Here is a 26,642-nt window from a genome sequence, read left to right as displayed (position 1 = left end):
TCTACTATCTATATACTAAAGCAGAGACCTTTAAAGAAGGATTTTCTCTCTCCTATGTGGCACTCTAATATGAGAGTTAGCTTTTTTTTCTATCTTATGTGGCACTCTAATACGAAAGATAATATTTTCTAATAGTCCCACGCATACGGGAACTCTTTTGAGAGTTTGAGTGTATTTCTAATTCTTATATTTTGAGAGTTTAAGTGTATTTTCAATTCTTATATATTTGATCAAATAAAAAAAAATTACTAAAAAAAATAGGTGATTTGTAGAAATACGAATCAAACACTTTTAGTGTTCCAATTCTTATATATTTGATCAAATAAAAAAAAATGCTAAAAAATAGGTGATTTGTATAAATTAATTTCCTATTACAAATCATACAATTTTAGTATCTATGATAAAACACCAACTTATTTCGAATATATCCTTAACATGGCTTCAAAACATAGTTAAAAACAATTATACAAAATATATAATAGAAAATGAAAAAAAAATAATGGCAAAGCAATAATGATAAATATTTTAAAATATATATAATATTGAATGAAACTAACGACAAAAAACAATTAATGGGGAACGGAAAACTGGATACAAATGCATCGAACTAACCTCAAATAATATTTAACGGGAAATCGAAAACTGGATGCAAATGCAAGCATTAAACTAATCTTAAAAAGTAATTAATAGAAAATCAAAATATGGATACAACTGCATTAAACTAATCTCAAAGAATAATTAACAGAAAATCAAAACTTGGATACAAATACATCAAACTAACATCAAAAAATAATTGTCGGAAAATCGAAACCGGATGCAAATGCATTGAGCTAACCCTCAAAGATTAAATTAACGGAAATCGAAAAAACCGATGAAATCAGATTGAACTAACCTCAAAGAAAAATTAATTATAAATTGGGAACATAATGCAAATGCGTGGAACTAATCTTAAAAATAATTAACGGAAATCGAAAATCGGATGCAACCGCATTGAACTAATCTCAAAAATATATTGGATGCAAAACCTCAAGAAATAATTAACGGAAATCGAAACCTGGATGCAAACTCATTGAACAAACCTCAAACAATAATTAACGGAAATCGAAAACTAAATGCAAATGCAACTTTATCAAATAATAAACACGAAATCGAAAACTTGATGCAAATACATTAAACTAATCTCACGTATAATTAACGGAAATCGAAACCTGGATGCAAATGCATTGAATCCGACCTCAAAGAACAATTAATTGAAAATTGGGAATTTGATGCAAATGTATTGAACTAACCGAAAAAGAATAATTAACGATCAATCGAACCGATGCAACCAGAATGAACCGATCTCAAAAAATAAATAATGGGAATTGAAAATTGGATGCAACTGCATTGAACTAACCTCAAAATATAAATAACGAAAAATCAGAAACTAGATGCAAATGCATTAAACTAACCTCAAAACATAGTTGGGTTATATGTTGTGGGAATGTCTCGATAAGTATAGTTTTGCATTTAAAATGATGTTTATCTTATCTCTTTCCGTATGATTAGGAACTCCTTGCGCGCTATTCAAGTAGCTTCAATATATATGAACTTCGCCTTATTAGGCAATCTCACAAAAATTCAATTAAACTTTTATTATTAAACAAAACAAATGAAGTTGAAGAATTTTATCAAAGGTGAGTTTTTGTTTTAATGGAGAGTGAGGTTTTCACGTTGTAAGAAATTTGGTTGAGTGATCAATATAATATTAATATATAATAGTTATGCATATTTGCAAATATTTTTTAGAATAATTAATATAACAACACCCATTCGTTGATAATCTTTAAAGATTCCACATAGTGAGTCCTGCATAATTTAAAGAATAATTAACGAGAAATCGGAAACTAGATAATCTTCGATGATCCCACATAGTAAATTAAGCATAATTTACTTTTTATGTCATGTTTTCAAGGACACTACAGATGGATCAATAGAAGTTGGTATTACACACCACATTGGATAATTATAAGGAAATTGGAAATTTGATTCAAATACATAACTGAGCTCAAGGAGTAATTAATGGGAAATCATAAAGTTTATGCAAATTGCATTAAACTAATGACAGAGAGTAACTAACGGATAATTAGAAATTGAATGCAAATCCTTGAAAAATATTTATCGGAAAATTGGAAACGGTATGCAAATACATCAAACAAACCTCAAATAATAATTAATGAGAAACTGAAACCAATGCTAATGCATTGAACTTTACTCAAAAAATAATTAACATAAAATCAAAACCGAATGCAACCGCATTGAACTAACCTCATAAAAATAATTGGTGGAAATCGAAAACTAAATGCAAATGCATTGAAATAACCTCAAAGAATAGTTAACGGAAAATAAAAACTGGATATAATTATATCGAACTAACCTCAAAGCATAAATAATCGAAACTAGATGCATGTATTAAGCTAACCTTAAAGAGTTATTAACGGAAATCGAAACTGGATCCAAATGCAATGAACTAATCTCAAAGACTAATTAATGAAACATTAAAAAATGGATGAAACTGCACTGAACTAACCTAAATGAATAATTAACGGAAAATTATAAATTTGATGTAACTGCATTGAACTAACCTAAAAAAATAATTAACTGGAAATCAGAAACTTGATGCAAATGCATTGAACTAACCTCAAAGAACAATTAACATAAAATCTAAAATTATATGCAACTGCATTGAACTAATATAAAAGAATAATTAACGGAAAACTAAAACTTGATGCAACCGCATTAAACTAAAATCGATATTAACTAACGGAAATCAAAAATTGATGCAAATGCATTGAAATAACATAAAAAATGGTTAACTAGAAATCGAAGTCGGATGTAATCAGATCGCACCGACCTCAAGGCATAAATATCCACTTTTTTAGCCTTCTCATATGAATAATTACAAGTAATTATGAACCCAAAATAAAAGTGAGTTTATAAAAACAGACTCTTACATGTATGCAAACTGTATAGAAATTGTAAACTATCGAACTAACCTAGAAAAACAATTAACAGGAAATTAGAAATTGGATGCAAATATATTGAACTAACCTCAAAGAGTAATTAACGGGAGATTGGAACCTGGATGCAAATGCAATGAACTAATCTCAAAGACTAATTAACGAAACATCAAAAACTGGATGCAACTGTACGTACTAAAATTAACTTTAATGAATAACTAATGGGAAATCATAAAGTGGATGTAATTGCACTGTACTAACCTCAAATAATAATTAACGGGAAATCGAAAACTTGATGCATTCGCATTGTACTAACTTCAAAGAATAATTAATGAGAAATTAGAAACGGGATGCAACATACTATATTAAACTAACCTCAAAGAATAATTAATGGAAAATCATAAACTTGGTGCAAATGCATTGAATTAATAACCCTAAAACATATTTGTATTTTATGTAGGGGGAGTAAATGTCTCGACAAATATAGTTTTGCATTTTAAGCAGTGTTTATTATAATTATTTTTATTGTGATTGGGAATACCTTGCTATTCAAGTATCTTCAATATTATCTTCGCCGCATTGGGCATTCTCACAAAACTTTAATTATTAAACCTAACAATAAAAATAAAAAAAAAAATCGATTAGTTTTATCAAGATTTGGTGCTTCCTTTTTATAGAGAGTGGTGCAAGAAATTTAAATGAGTAATTAATATAATTTTCATATCTCATAACTATGCATAGTTGCTAATATTTTTTTATAATAATTTAATATAACGGCACCCGCTCAGAGGGACACGCTCATATGATAAATCTTTTCAAGTGGGAGTAGTGTATTATTTGAGGATATGGAAATAATCAATCTGTTTTAGTGATTTGTACACATTAGTACGTAAGCCGAACGGTGATGATTTACCGCTAAATCACCATAAATCTAATAAAACTATTATACAAGCTAGATCGAGTTTAAAATAATTTTATTTGAAAATTACAGATTAATATTATAAACCACAAAGTGAATAGACTATCTCAATTTGATCCCTTAGTTTCCAAGTACTTATGCACCATAATCGCTGTTCATTAACGTATTTCGGTTTATTTTCAATAAAAATATATTCTGATTCAAAAATTTGCCGCTAAATCACCATAAATCTAAGAAAACTATTATACAAGCTAGATTGAATTTAATATAATTCTATTTGAAAATTATGGATTAATATCCTAAACCACAAAGTGAATAGGCTATCTCAATTTGATCCCTTAGTTTCCAAGTACTTATGTATCATAATCATTTGCTCATTAACGTATTTCGGTTTATTTTTAATAAAAATATATTATGATTCAAAAATTTGCCGCTAAATCACCATAAATATAATAAAACTATTATACAAGATAGATCGAGTTTAAGATAATTCTATTTGAAAATTACGAATTAATATCCTAAACCACAAAGTGATAAGACTATCTTAATTTGATCTCTTAATTAGTTTCCAAGTACTTATGTACCATAATCGTTGGTCATTAATGTATTTCGGTTTATTTTCAATAAAAATATATTCTTATTCGAAAATGTGTGTGAGGCATTTTGTAAAGCATTTTCAGCCCACAAAATATTTAATAGATCCCGGGCGTATGTCCGGGTCCAAAATCTAGTCTATGCTATTACAAGAGAAACTGCTTGGGCATTGGTTTCAATTACTATCATGCTCTATTTACCTAATATTCTAAAATAGACAAAAACCTCCAAAACCTATTTAGCTAATACTAAAGTGTCTGCTTGAAGAGTCCTATTTACATAATACTCTAAAATAGGTAAAAACATCCAAATTATATTAAACCTCCAAAACCCGACTAAAAACCTCCAAAACCCCTTTTTTTCATGCAAACTCCTATTTTTTTCAGGCAAACAGGTGTAGTTATTTCACATATTAAATTATATAATTGTTTCATTGTTTAAATACCTCTATAGCTTCTTCTACCGTTTGAGAAATGTGTATAAACTCAATATGGATTACACAAGGAATTAACAGTTAAAGTTGTCTACGTACACTCCACTTCTGGATAAACAAATTGTTCTCAATACAAATACTTGGCTAAGATGATTTTCTAACGCATATTCAGTTAAGGGTATCACAATGACACTAACAAGTTCAATTTATATGTCAAAGAAAAAAAAATGATAATTCTACTGTAAAAGTTAAATTTACGTGTATTCATTTAATTATGACTCGAGTGGAGTCCTATTTACCTAATACTCTAAAATAGACAAAAACCTCCAAAACCTATTTACCTAATACTAAAGTGTCTGCTTGAAGAGTCTTATTTACCCAATACTCTAAAATAGGCAAAAACCTCCAAAACATACTAAACCTCCAGAACCCCGACTAAAAACCTCCAAAACCCACCCCTTTTCTTCACGCAAACTCCCCTTTTCTTCACACAAACAGGTGTAGTAATACAAAACAACTCCGTTTTTAAATAAGTTATAAGGACTTAAGTGGTGGTCCTGATTTTCTCGGGATTTGTGCTAATGTTTGAAGAGTGCTATTTACCTAATACTAAAGAGTCTGTTTGAAGAGTCCTATTTACCTAATACTAAAGTGTCTGCTTGAAGAGTCCTATTTACCTAATACTCTCAAATAGACAAAAACATCTAAAACCTATTTTCTTCACGCAAACTCCTCTTTTCTTCACACAAACAGGTGTAGTTATTTCACATATTAAATTATATAATTGTTTCATTGTTTAAATACCCCTATATCTTTTCCTACTGAGAAACGTGTATAAATTGAATATGGATTACACAAGAAATGAACATTTAAAGTTGTCTACGTACACTCCGCTTCTGGATGAACACATTGTTCTCAATATATATACTCGGCTAAGACGATTTTCTAAGGCATATTCAGTTAAGGGTATCACAATGACACTACCAAGTTCAATTTAAATGTCAAAGAAAAAAAAATGATAATTATACTGTAAAAGTTAAATTTACGTGTATTCATTTAATTATGACTCAAGTGGCGCAGCCACGGGTTAAATTCTAGTCTATAATACAAAACAACTCAGTTTTTAACCAGAGTTATAAGGGCTTAAGTGGTGGTCCTGATTTTCTCGGGATTTGTGCTAAAAATACTTTAAATATCCCACAAATGTTTCTAAGGAATTTGTGAATGTTTAGAGGTGTCTTTGAGGCAAGAGTGGCGTAGCCACGTGTTATAGCCAATATATGTATATGTCAAATCCAATTAAATTTTGTTGTTTGGACTTCGGAGTAAATAGGGGAGTTAGCTCCATTTTAGACTCTCTTTGATAGAGATTATGGAGAGGGACAAGCTGGACAACTTATCTAGGCTATACAATTCCTTTCAACCAAACAATATACCTAGAGATGAACATGGAACATGAGGATGTGTATTGGTGCACCGTGCACCAGGTTGACGCTGAACTTTCCCGTATCAAAGTACTGCTCATACATTACAAGCTACGACAAGTGAGCTTTCAGTACGTCTAAATTCCATTTCTAAACTATTACTACTACTAAAATTAACCTATCTGATTAAAGATTTAATAAGCAAATTGATTGATTGCTTTGACTAACAATTGACTATTGATTTGATTGCAAAAAGGAATAAAGAAATCAACCACGTGGGCTGCAAAGAAATGACTGATTGACTGAATCACACACTCTTCCTTTGACTCTTCATCACTCTCGGTTTCACATTAACAAAAGTTTGCAAGCTGGTCATCACTCTCTCTCACCAAATCACCATCATCTTTAATAAAAACGACTTTTTTTTTTTTTTTCAAAAATATAAGTCAGAAAAAAAAAAAATTTTAGTACAAGCCATTTTTTATTTCTTCTTCTAGAAAAAAAACGTCAAACTTTGATCGCCATGAAAGAATATACAAAACAGCTCAGTTTTTAACCAGAGTTATAAGGGCTTAAGTGGTGGTCCTGATTTTTTCGGAATTTGTGCTAAAAATACTTTAAATATCCCACAAATGTTTCTAAGAAATTTGTGGATGTTTAGAGGTGTCTTTGAGACAAGAGTGGCGTAGCCACGGGTTATAGCTAGTATATGTATATGTCAAATCCAATTAAATTTTGTTGTTTGGACTTCGGAGTAAATAGGGGAGTTAGCTCCATTTTAGACTATCTTTGATAGAGATTATGGAGAGGGACAAGCTGGACAACTTATCTAGGCTATAAAATTCCTTTCAACCAAACAATATACCTCGAGATGAACATGCAACATGAGGATGTGTATTGGTGCACCGTGCACCAGGTTGGCGCTGAACTTTCCCGTATCAAAGTACTGCTCATGCATTACAAGCTACGACAAGTGAGCTTTCAGTACGTCTAAATTCCATTTCTAAACTATTACTACTACTAAAATTAACCTATCTGATTAAGGATTTAATAATCAAATTGACTGATTACTTCGACTAACAATTGACTATTGATTTGATTGCAAAAGGAATCAAGAAATCAACCACGTGGGCTGCAAAGAAATGACTGATTGACTGAATCACACACTCTTCCTTTGACTCTTCATCACTCCCGGTTTCACATATATTAACAAAAGTTTGCAAGCTGGTCATCAGTCTCTCTCACCAAATCACCATCATCTTTAATAAAAAAAACGACTTTTTTTTTTTGATCAAAAAATATAAGTCAGAACAAAAAAAAAAATTTAGTACAAGCCATTTTTTATTTCTTCTTCTAGAAAAAAAGCGTCAAACTTTGATCGCCGCCATGAAAGAATATCCTTTCAAACTTTGCACTTGAATCTTGCACTCTCTCTCTTCCATCGCCTCATTTCCAGCTGGTAACTTAACTTCTTTCCACTGAAGACTCATTCTTTATATACCACTTTCATTGACTATATATCTATAGATTAAAATTTTTGATGTTTTTAACTTCATTTTGAGCTAAATCTAAGATGGGATTTATGTTTCAACACTATTCATGCTATAGTTAGTTTCGTTAACTTGTCGTTTAATATACTTGCTCAATTCAATGGAGCACATGATGCTGAATTATTGAAATCCCTAGCTAACATAAAATGAATGAGATATTTTTTTTTTATAGTTTGTGGCTTGAATTAATTTTATGCCTGGTAATACGTTTTTAAAGGCAAAGACTTGCTTACTATATATTTAATAACTTTGTCTATGTCAGTGGAACACAAGATGCTGAGTTATTTTAAGGGGAGAAAAAGTCTGATGAACATTTTTGGTGCTTTTAATATACCAAAGTCAACTAGTAGAAGACTCGAAGCTAGGGGGATCAGCTCTGTTGTGATCTGACTCAGTTGTTATACCAACAAAATAAATAAAAACTCGTACTACACCCTTGTGTGAATAAATTCATGCGACGTCATTATATTTTAGTAATGGTGTGATTTTGATCAAACAGATAGATTGATCAAAAGTTTTTACGCACGTGGATACACGCTGTGATTCATGTGGTCATCCATTAATATAATTTGACTCTTCTCGCGGGTTGATCTCAAATATATGTACAATTGCATTGTGATTTGTGCGGACCAGTTTATACTTAGGTCCCTATACTTATTAGCTCACAAGTTAAAGATGACTCACAATATATGTACAATTTCGTTGTGAGGAATTCACAGTTCATTTCTTGAGATGTTCATTCAGTAATCACGGATATCAAAGAGCTACTAGCAGCAAACATAAGTTTTAAACTTAACTTGAGCTATCGCTGGGATATATATCGTTATGGTGTAATACAACACCTATCACTGTGTCTACTTTACTGCTTAATGATATATCTTCTGTATGTATATTTAGAAATAAAAGATAAATAAATTGCAGTTACCAAAAAAAATCTCAAATATATTGCTCTACATATATAAATGCAAAAATTCAAAATTACGCTGTTAATCAAACAATACAAACTAAATGTCTAAATCTCACTAGAAAAGAGTTACATTAATTATATAATTTGGTAAGAAATCTGAGGTAGGATTACTACCCCTTTTTTTTGGCATGAATTCCTTCTACTTGTGTTTGTGCTAAAATGATTATTTTCAAATTAGAATTATTACTTATTAGGAATTTGAAATATTTAATATTTTCTATTTAGAATTTAATTAGATTTAGAATATAAGATAAATATATATCGTTATGATAAAGCTTTAGGTGTTGTATAAGATAAAGCTTCCTATTCAGGAGGGATTACCTAAAGCTTTGTCTCAACTGTCGCTGGGATATATATCGTTATGGTGTAATACAACACCTATCACTGTGTGTACTTTACGCTTAATGATATAACTGCTGTATGTACATTTAGAAATATAAGATAAATAAATTGCAGTTACCAAAAAAAATCTCAAAGATATTGTTCTACAGATATAAATGCAAAAATTCAAAATTACGCTATTAATCAAACAATACAAACTAAATGTCTAAATCTCACCAGAAAAGAGTTACATTAATTATACTAGTAAACGGGCACGTGCGTTGCACGTGCTAGGAAAGAAAATTAGAGTGGAAAAAATTGGAATGTACCTCACCACAGACAATAATCATCCTCATCAGGGAATAAAATAAACATACTCAGGTGAAATTGTATTCTGTAATACATATAAGAGTACCAATCTGGTAAAGATATAAGTATCTTTGATAATATAACGATCCAATGGAATTATCTCCCCTCAATTTGTTTGCGGATGTAGTCGCGATTCAATAAAAATTCATCAGTTGAATGATAAAAACTCTAATTCTCTAGTCTCAATTATGTCTATATTGTGATACACGACAATAAAGGTAATCAAATCCTATAATACATGCCATACTTTTCCAGAGACGCATTTCCTAATACATGTTCAAATCATATAATAACAGTGACTCTCCTATTCTGTACTTTTTTCTTTTTGGAAAGGTACTAAGGTGGATTTTTAATAAGGTTTTGTAGTTCACTCTATCTCATGTTGAAGAGGTCTTTGTATTATCGAAGAATGTACACCCATTTTATTTTCTACGTATAGACCAACTCATCAGTCTGGCTAAACTTCCATCCCATTATATGTTTCATAATAATAAAGTTCTTGATTCCAAAACTTTATTGGTCTTACTTTTAGCTAAAAAAAAAAAAAAAAAAAAAAAACACAACTAATACAATATCCACCAGCAACCATCTCCATGGTTAATGGGTCAAAATCTATTATGCCACTTTCACCACAATTACCTTTCATCTATTTACAACATTTTTTACATTATCAAAACTTAGCAATTTAGCATGCAAACTATAGAATTTTCACCTGCTACCTATAGGGAATTTACAGTTTACAATCATATTATTAAAAAACAATGGTACCCCGCCACCAATACAGCTCACAACACACTTATATACACACAGACAACCAATAGGAACACCACTACCTATACAACAAAAGCAAAAGATAACGTAATACACTTTGTCGTACTATGCGAGGTTATTTTGTTACGTGTATACGGCACGAATAAAATCTATAAACATTGAATCCATCTCTGAGCAAGAATGAAAAGTATACGGACAAATAAATCCGATTAAATGATGAACTTTTAAGTTCCATGGAAAAGAAAAAGTTGTTATCCTAATGAATCATGAATATGTGATGTCATATTGAATCGGACAGAGCAAGTTTGTTTGGATAACTTCCACAATATTGTGTTGACCCAAACATAATGATGCAAAAAAATAGACTGTATTTCCGTTTTTCGAAACTCTAAAACAAATAACAGTACCATGCCACTTCCAATACAGTTGAGTAGATGATATAAAGCAAACCAAACCACACATGCATCATCTTTGTTTCCAGTCTTTGTTTTTACTCAACTACTTGTATCTGTGGATCTACTCAACTACAATGTCCAATCTCCTGCAAACTCATAAAAACTAACAAATCCTAGCACAATAGGGTACCAACCGGGATTCACATGTATATTCTCGTCTGACTCATAATATAGTTGTATCCTTGACAATGAGATAATCTAAGTATACCCTAGCTCTTCCAAAGAATGGTAGTCATGCAAAAACAATATGATTCCAAGTCCCAACTTTATCACGGTGAAGGCAAACAAATGCCAACAAAATATTTGTTGAGCACATTCAAATCTTCAACTTCCTAGCAACCAAGGGAAGACAAATCAATACTGCCGCAATAATGACACGGACTGATGCATTCATGCGCCTAAACAAAATACACGATTCTTTGATTGGGCTAGAGTCTAAAATGGTTTTTTCACCAAACTTTGCTTCTTTGAGTTGGAGGGCTTTGGGTCATTCTGTTTGGGTACATTGTGTCTTTTTGATCCCATCTATTTAGATCCCGCGAAGAATTACACCTTGTGATAACATCATTTGATGGAAACCCGATCATCCAGTTATTCCTGTATTTTCCGAGAGGCTTCTTTATGAAGGAGCGTGTTCAAATCTTGAGGAAATGCGGTGGCGCTTTAGTATAATATGTTTCATTCTAGAGGGTCTTATCGCTTGCAATGATTTTGTTGTACCACCGAGGAACTTCTCTTATTCCGGCTCTCAGAGTTTGGTGCGGGTCTTCACTCATCACCCCAAATGCCTCATCCATGGGTTCATTTGTCGGGTAGTCGGGCTAGCATGGATTCATAATGCAAAGTCGGAAGTGTGTAAAAAGCCAGGGCAGTTTTGCACCAATCAGTAGCAACAAAGAAGATTACTCATCCGCCTCGCAGAAGTATAGGACATAGCAAAGGCTACGGAAGCCACGAAAATACAGCAATAAATCCTGCCTCGGTCACTCCACCACCACCCCCCAAGGACAACATCTTAATCAAAGGGGTATCTTTGGGAAGACGCAGAGCTCCTCAAGCAAATGGCCTAGAACCAACACCTCAAGCCCTTTGTCTTCCACGATTGTATATTACCCTGTTTCAAAAAATAGGTTTAAAAATTGCATCTTTGCACACATATAAATGACTTCATTGAACCAGTCTCTCGTTAATCAGTGAAGCACTTTGACTAAAACCACTAATTATTGTATATGACAATAGGGTATGGTGTATTTTGTTCCTACCATCTGTGTTGAAACTCAACTTATTTTTCCTTTTTGTTTGAGAAGACCTTGTGACTTTGGAGAACAGTGCCATCTGAAGAACAGCAGAAACATATTTTGTACTTAAAGGCTTCAGGTTAGTTGGGTCTGAGACAACAATCAATTATCAAAAAAGACTATAACAGTATACCACCGCTCATATGTTATGGCAGTAAATTCTTAAGATGTATTTTCTCAATGGAAGATGAAAAGGAAATAAAAATAGAAAGGAGTGTGCTTGTTTATGAAGAAGGATTGCCTGCAAATTGGAAACAAAGACTAACAAATTAGGAATTCAGTGAATTAGCGAAATCACTGAATGCACCTAAAAATATCTTATGAGCAAAATACAAATGTACTGCTCTTCTGTTTTCAGGCTCGGATTCTAGATTCTTGCAGTGATTAATAGGAGCTAACGTCAGATGTTAAACATCTGCTGAAATCAGTGGATATCTATAATGAGTAAGCTCCCCCTGGAGCTTAGCCGGGCCGTCCTGCAACAAACCAAGTGGCGCCACTATTTGACCAACCTGGAACAAAACGCTTAGGGTATTTGGAGATTAACTTCAGTGATGTCCATATTTGATCCTTTTTTAAACTTACTTCCATTCTATCATTATCGCATTGATAATATTCTGGATCAGGGATGTCAACCGGCCAAATTTCTTGGTTTTTCTTGTGATTAAGCATGATTTTTTATGCGAAATGTGCTTCAGTGATAACATATTTACCTACAGCTGTTGAGGATGTGTCCGTTCCATAGACTTCAAAGTCTCTTGGCGAGTCATAATCAAAGTCCTTGGAAGAGCTGAACGCTGATCCATTTCCACAGTCAACTTTCCATCTCTCTGGCACTGGTGTCAGTACTCTGTCATTGAAATTCGCAGACTCCTTAAAGAGCTTAGCAAAGTGAGGCTTGCGATCTGAAAACCCGCTTCCTAGAGAGTTTTATTGGTTCCCTGGCTCAACTCCTATTTTATGTTTGGCTTATACTCATCAGATACAGATCACAACAACAAAAACAGCAAAAAACATAACATTCTCTGTATAGAGCTCAGATATGGTTATTTACAGGGTTTCCTGCTCAAAGTAAAATATAGTTTCTCTACATTAGCTGGAGCACAGGAGAGCTATGGAATACATAACAATTATATCATTTCCCCTAATCTTCGAAAACCAGTCAAACTAATAATATCGTCAGCGATTTAGCAACAGTCCAACACCATATTCATTAAAAATTATATACTGGTGACCAAACCAATAGCAGGAGATGATACAATAGAATATAGATTACCAAAACGAACAACCCCAGTTAATTTTTTTTTTATCAAGCTAGAACATTAGGTAGAACATCTAGCACATAAGTCATGTTAGACATATAGCCAAAACTATATTGAAGCAAAAAATAGCCAAAAGTAGGAGGTAGGTTCTACGCACTTTTTATCGTCCTATATATCATAGATGCAGTTATAGCTATTTTAGTAAAATCGAAGTATATATATATAATATATGGATATTGTCCCCACTGATTTCGATGAAAAGGATGAAGCATTCTAGCATTCCATCTTTGCATGAGCTTCCTTAGTCATGCAACATTGAAATATCACCATTTGAAAGTGGATTTCATAATTGAAAAAACAAAACCTTCAAAGTGTTAAAACTCAACCTGATGAGTCGTATTGAAGGTCCTTCTTCGAGCTATAGCCACTTTGACCTCTAGAGGTAAACACATACAAACAAAATGATAAATATATGTACACATAAAATTAAATATGGAGAAGATGGCCAAATTAAGCAAGAACGGGAATTAGGGAGGAACTTATAGTGAAATGACATTGGACTTATGGAGAATCTACACTGGAATACAAATGTACATTACATGATTGGAGAACGTCTTTGTAGACAACATTTCTTGTAAATGCGCCTTCGAAACCACTTAAGACTCCTTTCTACACCTGAAAGGGCAAAGTAGAAAAAAAAAAATCAGAGAATTAACATAGAATAAATTAAACATCAAATGAAACAACAAATCATAAGAGCTGATACTACAGGAGGGAAAAGCCGGGTTTTTTTTTTATAGAAAACCACTTTCAATAGCATGAATTCAGACTACTAATTGATCCATAAATCTAGAAATTTTGGAAAGGAAAAATATAAAGTTGATTTGCGACTTACGGTTGGAACCCTTGATCCAGATAACCAGAGCAATCGAATCTTTCAATCTTCAAGAACTTCTCGCAAGTTTATTGGGAAGAATCGAAGAAACTGGACGGAAATTGTGATTTGAGTATTTGGGAATACGGAGGAGACGCACTGTTTGGATTAGCAAAAAATTGTTGTACATAAAATGACCAACATACGCGGCACTTCTGATTTGAACTTTCAAACTTAACGGCTTTTAATTGGGAATATCAGGAACGGAGAGAAGAAACCGGATGAAAATAGTGAGTTGGGAAAATGAAAACAGGGTTTAAATTTATGTTTCGTTGGTTGGCAAAGTGTTTGTATCTACTACTATTCCTAAAATAACCTTATCATTGAATCAATTCCCCAACACATAATCAGCCTAAAAGAAGCATTGCACGTTAGGATGGTTAGATGGTGTTATAAAGAAATGTGGCCAATATAACTTGTCTATATACAACTCTTCGGAAACAAAGACCTGTGTTAATTCATAGGTGAGGGAGGGGTGGTAGACGGCTGAGGTTTTGCGCTTTAAGGATTTACATCAGCTAAAATTTGGAATGGAATCCAATACTCACCCCTACTTTGTGTACGTACAAATGACACACCACATAACCCTCTTTGCAATCAATTACCGGTCACCCGCAGGCTGGACTTGGTATACTCTGGTTCCATGATAGAAACATACTTTTATTATATTTTTCAAAACATAAGAAATGTTTCACTCATTGAAAATTTTATCTACAAAAGAAGGTCAACAGGCATATACTAAAGTAGCGCTCACTGACACCTGCTTCTACGTAAGGTTCTGGCCAAAGTTCAAACGGATTCTTTTTGTTAAAAAATAAGCATGGTCAAATTAAAACCTGCTGTTGGGGGATAAAGGATAGATGCTTTACATTATGGGCAATTTTTTAGTAACGTGCAGACAATCTAATGCTCTGATTCTAAAGGAGAGCGCCATTTTTACTATGGTCCAAAATAATAGTGCATGTTGAGTGGATGTGGGAATCATCATATAGTTCAACCCCCTCCCCCCTCCCCCCTCCCCCACCCTAAAGACCCTGTCAAGTGATAATATATGAGCTCTTCTTCTATTTGTATTGGTGTTGGATAGTACCTCTGAAATGGCAAAGTTCCAAAGATTTGCATATGTGTAGGTCTTTCCATTACAATATAGGGCAGCTGTTTGGGATGAAAGCATGTAATCATCAGAAAGAACGGCAAGAAATGCCGAGCCAACAATTAATGCTGCGCAGAGCATTCCATTGATCGACCCATATCATACCACCTGCAAGTTGGTAAGAATCTGGAGGTCTTGAGAACAATGTTGTACATATTCCTCCTAATCATTCTTGGTTTATATGTAAAAACAGTTCTTAGCTCAATAGCCAATAACAAACTACGAATGGACATGTTAGCTGGATTATAACTGACGAAATTTCCTTAATAAATGAATTGGTCTATGTTTGGACATGTAAAAGATTACCACCGCTTACGTTACGGTGAGGCTAGGGGAATCGGTAGAAAGTGCACATGAGAGCCTCGGTTATTATACATACATTTGGAGTCCGATGCTATCGACATCTGAAATCTCTTTTCCACCAAAGAAACTTACCCCGACACGGTAGAACCTACTCCAAAATTGCAGATTTACGTGATTGTTACAGATTATTCCTTAAGCGTTATCAACACCTACAACAACTCTCTGCTTTATAAGGTGAGGTATTCTTTTTTGTTTTTTAACTGTTTTTTATAGTTAATTATTTTTACAAATATGTTTAAATTGTTAAGAGTCTTATCAGTAGGTGTAGAGATTTAATGTTCCTTTATAACACATTACTTTTGAATATCTGAGAAATGACTACGGAATTATTAGGTGTAAATTACTTTCGTTTTATTGAAACTCAAGATGTTGTTATTAGTAGTAGCCGTTGTACATATATGTCACTATGTAGTAAGAGAAGTCAGTTGACTAACATGATCAGATGAAAATTAAATGCAAAGTGTTTACAGTATATCTTGCATTTGGCAATAACACGTATACGAGTTCCAAATGCTTGCTATCCCAACTAAACCATGTTGGATTGCCCCGATGTTGGCAAATTCTTTTCCATTTTCCCCTATCGGATACTTGAGACATGAATTTTCCCTTGTCGCATGGTAGAGGCAAGAAGCGGCCCACGAAGTTCATCTCCATATCCCGTAGAGTTGTAGTAAGTTTGAACTTTGGGGATACTAACACCTTGTAAGAGCCTCTATAGGTATCGTTGAAAGTGAAAATCTGTTATGCATGCTTAAGAAGCATACATGAATATGTTGAGTTGATTTTCTTAAAGACCAGTGAAGCCGATGACAGCGTCACTGGTGTTTCTTCAGCAACCTCTGTCCCTGGAAAAGACACAGCTGAATGTTGCGATATGATTTTTAATTGTTAAGCTTTCATGCATGTAATAAGGTGCCAATTTTCCATTTACCAACAACTAACTTAAAACAACATTTGAAACTAAAAAACTACAAAAGTTTCCCTTCAAACCTATTTTAGATACTTAATTACGCCGTCATGGATGTCATCGAATACGAATCTGAAATTCAAAGTACGATACTCAAAATGCAGACCTATATTCAGGAATGATCATCGAAACAAAGACATAAAAAGTTGCGAGCTGCGTGAATGGTACTTCTAGTACTCTTTGCTTTGGCATGAATTAAAATTAGGAAAATTGTGCTTGGTATTAACTTATTATTGATAGAAAATGTGTGAAAGCGGAGGGGGGGGGGGGGTGTATGTTATGTCATCAATTCTACGTGACTCGTTCGTATGCTTTTCCCTTTTCTTAAACTTGTAAGGCCAATGAGTACACAGTATTTGCAGAGAACACAAATGATTCCAAAATACTGATTAGCGAACAGAGAGAATGTGAAACTATAATCTAAGAAAAAGAAGAATTAAGAGGGGGGAAAACAAACAATCAGAAAGATGTGAAAGATGTGAAATAAGTCCATCACTTACCAGACCTGGCATGAGAAACATAGGGCCACCATAATCCCCTAGCCAATGCCCATCATGTCCCTGGATAGTTGAGTAATAGCTCAAATCCCTTCTTAAAGTGGTCCCTTCTTAAAGTGGTTGTTACTGCCTCGTCTGTAACTTCTTTTGTATCATGTCCCTGGATACTGAGGAGAGTGATTTAAAATGCATAAACGAATGTAAAATGCAAACCACTAAAACATATGTTACCCAGTTGTTTCTAAATTCCTTGTGAACATCAAGAGTCGGTTCCATTATGTACAATAAAAAAGACTACATTGCGGCCAAAGAGAAACTGTACAACTAATCCGATTTCAAAAGGCAAGCAAGATGAGGGGTTCGAAGAGCAATATGTGGACCAAGTGATGAAAACTGTTGTTGCCAGAACCAAAATATGAAAAAATTCCATATAAAAACCCACATGCTAAAATTCAATGGAGGAACATAATTCACTCGTCTAACTCTCAAACATTTGGTCGAAAGCATTATTAGTCATTGTCAATGTTCTGAGATAATCAAAACTTAATAATTGAGTACTACCAAAACAAAGCTTAGTACTGGTATTTTATTTTTTTCTTGCAGAAACACAAAATCCACTTCAATTCAATTCTACTTAATACCATGTCCAAATAAACGAGTTTGCGAAAGTACCTGAAGCCTCATAAGTAGATCTGAACTATGTTTCTTCTCAAACCGATAACCTATAACCTTGGAAACAGAGAATTGTATCGAAGAATAATCTGATTGTTTGTAAAATCTGGAAATGGTGTTGAAACGGTGCAAAAAATTAGTGTGGTTTCCTACAAATTGGAAACAGAGAATTGTATCGAAGAGTTTTATTTACTCACTTGCATCTATAGCGAAGCAAAGAATCCCACAGGAATAATCGACTGGTTTCAGAATTTTTCTGATCGACTGGTTGCAAAGTGTTTGAAACGGGTTTTAATTGGGAAGGAACGGAGAAGACGAACTAACGGGTTTTTTTTTTGTTGGGAAACCGCGAAACGGTGTCTCTATCTGTTTTCACGTTGAGTTTTATAGTCATGGGAAATGATTTAGATTACCAATTTACCCTTCGAACGTGAAGTATAGAAAATTTGGTGGGTGAAACTTTTGGGTACCCTTTTGGACCAAAACATTGGGTTAAAACCGAGAATACAGGGACTAATAAACGGCGGCTAGTTTTCCCATTATATATAAGATAATTTTGTAAGAAATCTGAGGTAGGATTACTAGTCCCTCTTTTTGGCAAGAATTCCTTCGTGCTAAAATGATTATTTTCAAATTAGAATTACTAGTAAACGGGCACGTACGTTGCACGTGCTAGGAATGAAAAATGGGGCGGAAAAAATGAAAGGAAAGAATTATGTATTATGTATAATGTAAAATATTACATATTAAATTTGTCTGAATGAAACTTCAATAAGCGAAAAAAAAAAAACACTTGAATACGTTAGTTTTATTTTTGCTGTTTTGCCATGCTGCGAATAAATATATTTGAAGAGGTATTTAACCGCCTTTAATTTAGTTAGTATGTAATTAGTATTGTATATGCCACAAACTAATTTACCTAAAAAATGGATATTATGTTGAGGAAATTCACCTTTGTGCTGCTAGTTGTGTAATTCTCTTGTCGAGCATTTATATGTGATGGAGGAACATTGTTGGATTCATATGAGTGTACTACCTGTAAGATATAAGAATACTACATCATGTTGTGCAACATAATGTGTATTCTTAACTGAAGATTAAAATATCTAAAGAAAAATGCAAGAAGAATAACCTTTTTCTTATTATTGTCTTCAAAATGATCTAGCGAATCCATTAGCAATTGTTTTTTTGTCGTTGAATATTTTGGTATGATTAAATAAGTACGTAGGTTGGATAGAGAAAGAAAATGTTGCTAGCTAAAAAAAGCCATTTTTTTTTAAAATTTAGAAACGTTCACATTTAAGTCGGATATAATATGTGGACTGAATTGAATGTGTAAATAATAGCTTTCGATAAGATGACTATGTGGTAAGATGGCTATGTGGCAAGATTGAATGATTCAAATGATGGAGGGTTGAATTTTTTCAATCCATTTGTATGGAGGCACACAGAAATAAGAAATTATGGATTCTAGCTGCTTCGTTGAATTACATCTAGAGTAAGCGGCATATCACTGGGACTGATTCCAAATATTTCAAGTTAGTACTCAATATCTGTATCAGCAGCAGTGGTTTCAAAATAAATTTAGCAAGATCTTGCCATCTTTGGAACCCTCGTTGTCGATCGCCATTTGGCGGTGACGTTGTGACTTGGTTGGCGACATGGGTTTGTACTTGGTAGTGTGTTTTGGTTTTCCGAGGAGCATTGTGTATTGATTGCATTGGATGAATGGTCGTTTTATGCAACATTGATTTTAGATATTGAGTACTAACTAATTAACCTACGAATAATCTCTTGACATGGGCTGACAGTAGCATGGACAATGGTAATGATGCAGAGAATTATATAAATATTGAGCCAAATGGTAGTCTCGTTGAACAGTTTCGTCAAGAGAATGGAGGCAAAATATTAACTTTTCCATTAACATTACCATTACGTTGTTCCCTATTTGGTAATCGTTTGGTTTCATGCCATTTATGAGTATCTAATCCTTCATTCCTGAAACTTTTTAATTTTTCTTAGCCATTTTGCTTTGAGCTACCAAGGCATGACACACCCAACAAAAACTTGAACTGCAAGTTGATTGTGAATTAGGTTAAACTATATGATTCCTCACATACGGAAAAATTGCAATATGCATTATATTTTGTTTGTTTTATGTAATATATGTTTCCTAGGGGAAATGGGAAAAAGTTATTCATAACTGTCAATATTTCATAGACGTCAGGATAAAAAAATTCATAGTGCTCCTCACGACTGGTGAACCTCCGTATTCGTTCAGACAAAGCAGGAGCATCCAATCCACACACGTGGTATAGTCTATATATGCACTGGAGGAAAAGTGGGAATACTATGATAGTGGGTGCACATTTGTTATTGGCACTGTGTTGCTCTCCTCGTACTACATGGGATGATGGGAAATGGAGTTTGAATCTTGATGGCATGATGATGATTGCGTTTATAACGACCTGAGGAGACACCAATGGTTGGACACTAATTAGGAATTCGATAGTCACTTCCCAAGTTCTAATTAAAAGGTCGAGAACATGCTATAAGGGCATAAGTTAAAACAGATTTAAGGCTCTGATTATGTGCGGCAGAAAGCGGCTATTCAGAGAGGAAACACTCATACCTGCGCAGAGATACACTGCATGATAATAAAATGAAACAATAAAAAACATGATATTAACTCAAACAATGATTTTGAACAAAATTTTCAGCTGTGTGCAGTCAAAGAAGCTAGATAGAAACGAGCTCTAACGCAAAGCGAATGGACTAATTTCCCCAATATTATCTAAGTTAAAGGATTCAGCCAAAGGGAGCATCTAAAGCACAGCTGAAGTGCATCTTCGTATTAAAGCGTTGCAATGGTAGACTGTTCCTTGCATTTTGTTCAGTCTGAAGCACAATCCATATCCCATACTTTGCGACACCAATGATTCTATTGGCCTCGTCAGAGTCGCAATCCATTGTAAGCAGGTCAGGCGGACTGACCTGCTTATTTTGAACAAACTGCGCAAAGTTTAAAAGAAAGAGGTTAAGACGTGGAGAATATAAGGAAAGCTGGTCAGATGATGTGCCAATAGAACTATACTAATTTGGGCTCCAAAAGAGGTCAGTCCACATTTCGCAGGGAATCTGCATAGATCAATTTAAAAAAAAAGTCTTGTACAGAGTTAAATTCTTAATTAAAATTTGATCAAAGGGTAAAGGGTTTTCTCTTTCCTCCTCTGTGAACTCCTTAGTTGAGTTATTTTTACCCCCAATTACTCTATATTATCGAAGCAAAATCTGAATATTTGTTGCTCCACCATTAAACAATGTTGATAACTTAAGGCAATATATTTTGATATATTCAATAGAACAGTAACAGACTACGAAGTGCATCCCCCAAACTTGAAAAAATTTATATATGTAGCCCAAGTATCTAGAAGAAGAGGCAATAATGTGAAAAAACAATACATGCACATGCAGAACATACATAGACAAAGAAATTGTAATCCGAAAGATGCATAGGCAGAACAAATACAAACCAATGTATTTATTATGCATCTATTCCAAAAATACAAAAACACAAACAAATTTTATTTTAAAATGAAAGACACTTAGTATTACAAAAAGCATGACCCTTGGAGTCTATAAACAAAAGGTTAAAAAGAGCAACAAAGAACATCACCAAAATGAGCAACTAATAGAACCCAATATTTTTCATGCTCATTAGTAAACATCCATAGAAACCAAAGACGATTGGGATTTAGTAAAACCTTAAGAAGGTGCTGCAGAAGAAATCATCCCAGTCTTCCTAGCATAAGTTTAAAATCCCACCAAAGATCAATAATAGACCCCGTGATCTCCGATAGGCTTCAACTTATATTCCTTTCCAAAGAGTATGATTAATCGGAAGGTTCTCCGCAAGCTCAACAAGAACAACATCACCAATAGAACACTCATCACACAACCTCCCCTCGATTCCAAAAGAGTAGAACACTCATCGCAAATCTGAATTCTTAAAGAATATCCTTGCATAAGACTCCTCCACAAACCGCCTTGACCCCTGCAGCACCAAGTGCAACAGGGCATGTTCCCTCGATGACCCACAACCAAAATTCTCTCGGCCCAATTTAGATTTGAATTAACCTTGTTTCAATGAATCGAAGTTTCATAAGTAAAGGGAAGACCAATGAGGGCATGAGATCCAAGCTTGCGACATCGCGATGGTTCTTTCGGTGCTTATTTGAAGTTAATCTTTGGATTGAAAACTGAAACCGGTCGAGTAGTCGCCATCGATTGATCGCTTGACAACGAAATGAACTTTTCTTTCACTCGTCTACAAACCTTTTGAAAAAATTAAGTATAAAAAGCAATGCTCAAGGAACAATGTTAGCTTTGTTAGACAAACAAAAAAGAAAAACATAATACATGCCCAATATGCATCGAATACATTGCCCCAAACTTTGTCAACAAAGTTATGTGGAAATATATGGAAAAAGAAAGGCATGCACAACGCCTTAACTTTTAAGCATATTCTCTAAAGCTTACCAAAACTGCTACACAAAAGTTTTAGTACCTATTACACCTATACATTAGCATATCGATATGGTAGGTGGGATCGACCAATTCAATATTGAATTGAATTTAAGTAGTCACTACTTACTCATTTTTCTTTCTTAATAATCTAGTGATTCAGTCTTCACATGGGCAAGATACCCTTGAATTTGTTTAGGAAATGAAAAAAAAAACCAATAAGGTAAACCAAGTATTGATAAGGTGAGAAAATTTGTACTTTGTACTTGATCATCGACAATGTATTGATAGGTTCTTCTTTAATAGTGATTATCCCCTATGATTCTGTTCTTGTTGAGCATCATGCATCGCTCATTATCGACGCCTGCTTTTGCTTATTATTTCTCGTTCTCTGGTACTGCTAATAAGAAAGCCAAACCTTTATGAGAACGAATTCAAAGCACGACAAAACTAATACCAAAAAACTAATTGCAACCAATATATTAGAATAGAACAGTAAGACTTGATTTAATATATAAGACTTGATATATAAGACTTGATTGCAACCAAGTTAAGAAGCAAGTATCGGCTTTATACATAAGACTTGATTTAATTCTTCTTAGCTTCATAATCTAGTCACAACAAATTGCAAAGATATTGTATGGATATTGTGCTCATTGAATGTCTTTCAAAGAAAATGTAGCATTATTTAAATTGAAACAATCCCTTAAAAACTAAACTCACCTTGGAGTATGATATCGAAAATGAAGCGCGAACCACACAGTAACCCTCAGAACATGCGAGTAGCGATATTAGCGAATACTTAAGATGGGAAAAGAAGCAAAAAATAAAACCAAAAAGAAAAAAAAAAAAAAAAAATCAGAGCAGTGAAATACCTGTATGAGGAAAGCGAGATTATAACACCCGGCTATTTCTATTTATTATTTTTATAATATATGATTAATATTAATAATAAGAATAAATAAAATAAAATAAAAATGATAATTATTAGAAGGAGATAGGGTAAAGAGGATAAACCCAATTCCCTATTTTTCAGGGGTTTTGAAAAAAAAGGGAGGAGGAGTTTTACTGAGAGAGAAAAAGGGAGGCTTTTTACTGGAGATACGGAGAGCGTATAACGGTTTTTCGATGATTTGTTGGGTTGAAGGGTGTTTACACGAAGTGGCTAGATTGTTGGACTTGGGATCGGCTTCATAAGCGTTACTGGTTCTTCGTGGCATATATTCCACGTACAAGTGATATAGCGATACACTGTCATAGATGTTACAGATCTTCTATTAATTTTGGCTCTCAAGGTGCAAGGCAAATATCTAGTGAATTGTCACAAAGGAATTTAACGTTGTTTCGTGATGTTATACCCCGTTGGCAAAATATTCACCTGATTCGATTTTCGATTTTAGTGATTGGTTCTAACCCGGCTGATGCATTGACTCATGTTTACTGAGTTACAGTGTTAAAGCTTCCATTTGCAAGTTGTATATAAATCACGAATCACTGTAGAGATTCTTTGGTTTAAACTTTACCTTGTGAGCATTCATCATCTTTGACGGTCCAGATACTTAAATGATTAGCTAATCAAAGTATAGGTGTATGTGTGCCATCCACATATGATTAGTTGTTTTGAATTTTGCTGAAAACGTAAGAAGAAAACTGAGTTCCAAACAACCAACCTGCTATTGAAGTCAACATCACATGCCTTAGGAAGGTGAACAGATTCGGACCATGATTTTACTTCTAAGTTCCAAGTTAACGAATTGCCACCACTGCTCATATGTTATACTTTATGTTGATGGTCTCCGAGTTTACAAGTCATTGTTTCATTGAAACATACATGGAGTTTGGTACTCAATGGATTTTCGTCTCACTTATGGGTTTCCTGCTAACCGTGTGATTGGGTCGGGTACAAATTTTGATTCTTCGAGGTTTCGTTTTCTTATTGTTGGTCAGCTTGATGTTAATGCCCAGGATGTTCAGGTACGTTTTAAATTTATTATATTTAGTTGATTACTTTTTTCTAAGTGCAAGATAGTGATTATTGAAATTAGTTAAAAGTATATATTACTGCTGAATGTGGCCTTCGCTTTAGGTTGACTATGCTATGTAGTCCGTATATCAATTTGCCATATGCTCAGCACAACGAAACGTATTGGTGACAATTCTATACGTCAGAAATTCTATTCGTCAGAAAACAGTTTTCTGTATAGGGTTTGATCACAAATTGCATAAAGCTAGGGGGAGAGTTAGAGTTTTTGTAAAACATAAAAAAGTGAGTTTTATGAGTCTTCTTTCTAACTCAATTAGCCTTGTCAAATTCCGAGTCCTATGGAGACAGCTATAATGTCTGGAAGTTTGGTTGACAGAAAACAGTGTGGCAGAATTCAGTTTCTGCACAGTGTGTTCGAGTCCAGTTTTCATATAGTTAGAGTGAGAGTTAGTATTTTTGTAAAACATGAAAGAGTAATTTCTGAAAGTCTTCCTTTCAACGCAAAAAGCCTTGTAACGTTTGGACACTTGTAGAAAGAGTTGTGGTCTTCGGAAGATAGTCCGTCAGAAATCTCGTTTGCTGAAAAAAAATTAGGATTTTTACCGTTTTCAACTTAAGTTTTCTTCTAGATGGGCTGAGGTTGGGACTTCGAGTTCTACATGAAAAAGTATGTCTACATACCCTAGTTTCTAAATAATTAAGTTACATGTCCTTTGGATGAATGTAGGAAAAACTATAGCATTGACTATGTGGCTGGTAAGAACTACGAAGGCTTGATTCCAATCTTAAAAGATTTGGATACGTAGGCAGCTTTGAGCAAAAGTGCAGCCACTACACTACACTATATCTATAATATATATATTAGTTTGTGTGATAACTATGTGATTGTGTTAGAAATTATTGTTGTTTTGAGACTACATAAATATATATGTGTGAGATAGAAGTTGTATATGAATATAGACTTTAGTATATGTGGATATGTTTTGGACATTAGTGTGTGTGGACTTGAATTTAGGCTAATGAACTATTTGTTTACGATATTGTGTATATGAGTGTGGTTATGTAAATTGTATTTGTTTGATTATAAGTCTGTTTACATTCAATGATATTTAAGTGTTTGATTTGCCTTGACGCGCGAAAATGACTCTCTGCATGTGTGGTCTGTTTTGACATGAGTAATGGTAGTATAATTATAAGTGATAATAATGTTTTAATGTGTCGCCCACATCTTTAAAACTCTCCACGCCTCAGGATTTGGTAATGAGATATTATGACTTGTGATGTCATGTGATAGATGAGTATTCATTGAATGTGTCATGAATGACCCGGGTATTCATTGAATGTGTCATGGATAAGCAAAATGAAATATTGATTTTACGTGTGATGGAGTTATTGCATATGAGGTATATGATTTCTTATGAGAAATGTTTACGTGGTTTGTATGAGTTGATACTCACAAGGGATGAATGTACTCCTTAGGTGTGATATTTTTCCATTCTCATAATTAGACGAGTGGATTTTAAGTAAAAGTATATGAATTGTGTAATGTTATGGATGTGAGGTGTGACTGTGAATAATATTAGTAAATGATTGTAATTTCTATGTGACTGCGAAATGACTATAACTTGATATGTTATTACAAAAATATTAATGACTTGTGATAGTCTGAGATCTATGGTTATGCAAGCAGAAACCTTATGATGTAATGATGTCATATGAATGACTACCCTGGATATAGGATTATGATAAGTGGTATTCTCCGAATATGCGGGACGAACCAAGTTATATCAATTAGAATTAAATGTCTTAAATGAGGTTTGGTTATGAAATGGAAATTTGACTGGCTGAGATAAATCATTTTATTTTGATGTCTAACTCTGTTTTGCAGGAGGGTAGGATCTATTAATTCTTTTTGCAGGGACGTAAACATCCTACCCTAAGACGACGTGTTGGCTTAAAGGTAAGGTGTATCAAACTCGTATTTAATTAGGTTATTATATGTGTATTTAATAAGTGGAATATAAGTGGTATTTATGGTGTAAGTTATTTTGGGAAAGTGAGAATGATGAGTACTGTTATATGAGTTAATCTTGGAAAATGGGAATGTATATTGGGATTGAAATCTTACTTGGTAAGAAACTACCTGCCGTTTTGAGAAAATGGAACTAACTTGTCTTCCAAGTCGA

At 33.7% G+C, this 26,642-nt stretch overlaps 1 long non-coding RNA gene across 1 annotated transcript; it reads left to right on the top strand.

The window, feature by feature from the left end:
* The first annotated feature begins 7,645 nt into the window (after window positions 1–7,645).
* LOC147500323 (uncharacterized) lies at window positions 7,646–19,105 on the top strand. Its single transcript, XR_015196295.1, has 3 exons — window positions 7,646–7,828; window positions 8,182–8,987; window positions 18,521–19,105. It is a non-coding gene; the product is annotated as an uncharacterized LOC147500323 (long non-coding RNA).
* The last annotated feature ends 7,537 nt before the right edge of the window (window positions 19,106–26,642 follow it).

The sequence above is a fragment of the Coptis chinensis genome, chromosome 5, assembly GCF_015680905.1.
Source record: "Coptis chinensis isolate HL-2020 chromosome 5, ASM1568090v1, whole genome shotgun sequence".
Classification (NCBI taxonomy): Eukaryota; Viridiplantae; Streptophyta; class Magnoliopsida; order Ranunculales; family Ranunculaceae; genus Coptis; species Coptis chinensis.
Note: the sequence above shows the minus strand (reverse complement) of the source record. Positions and strands in the feature narration are given on the sequence as shown.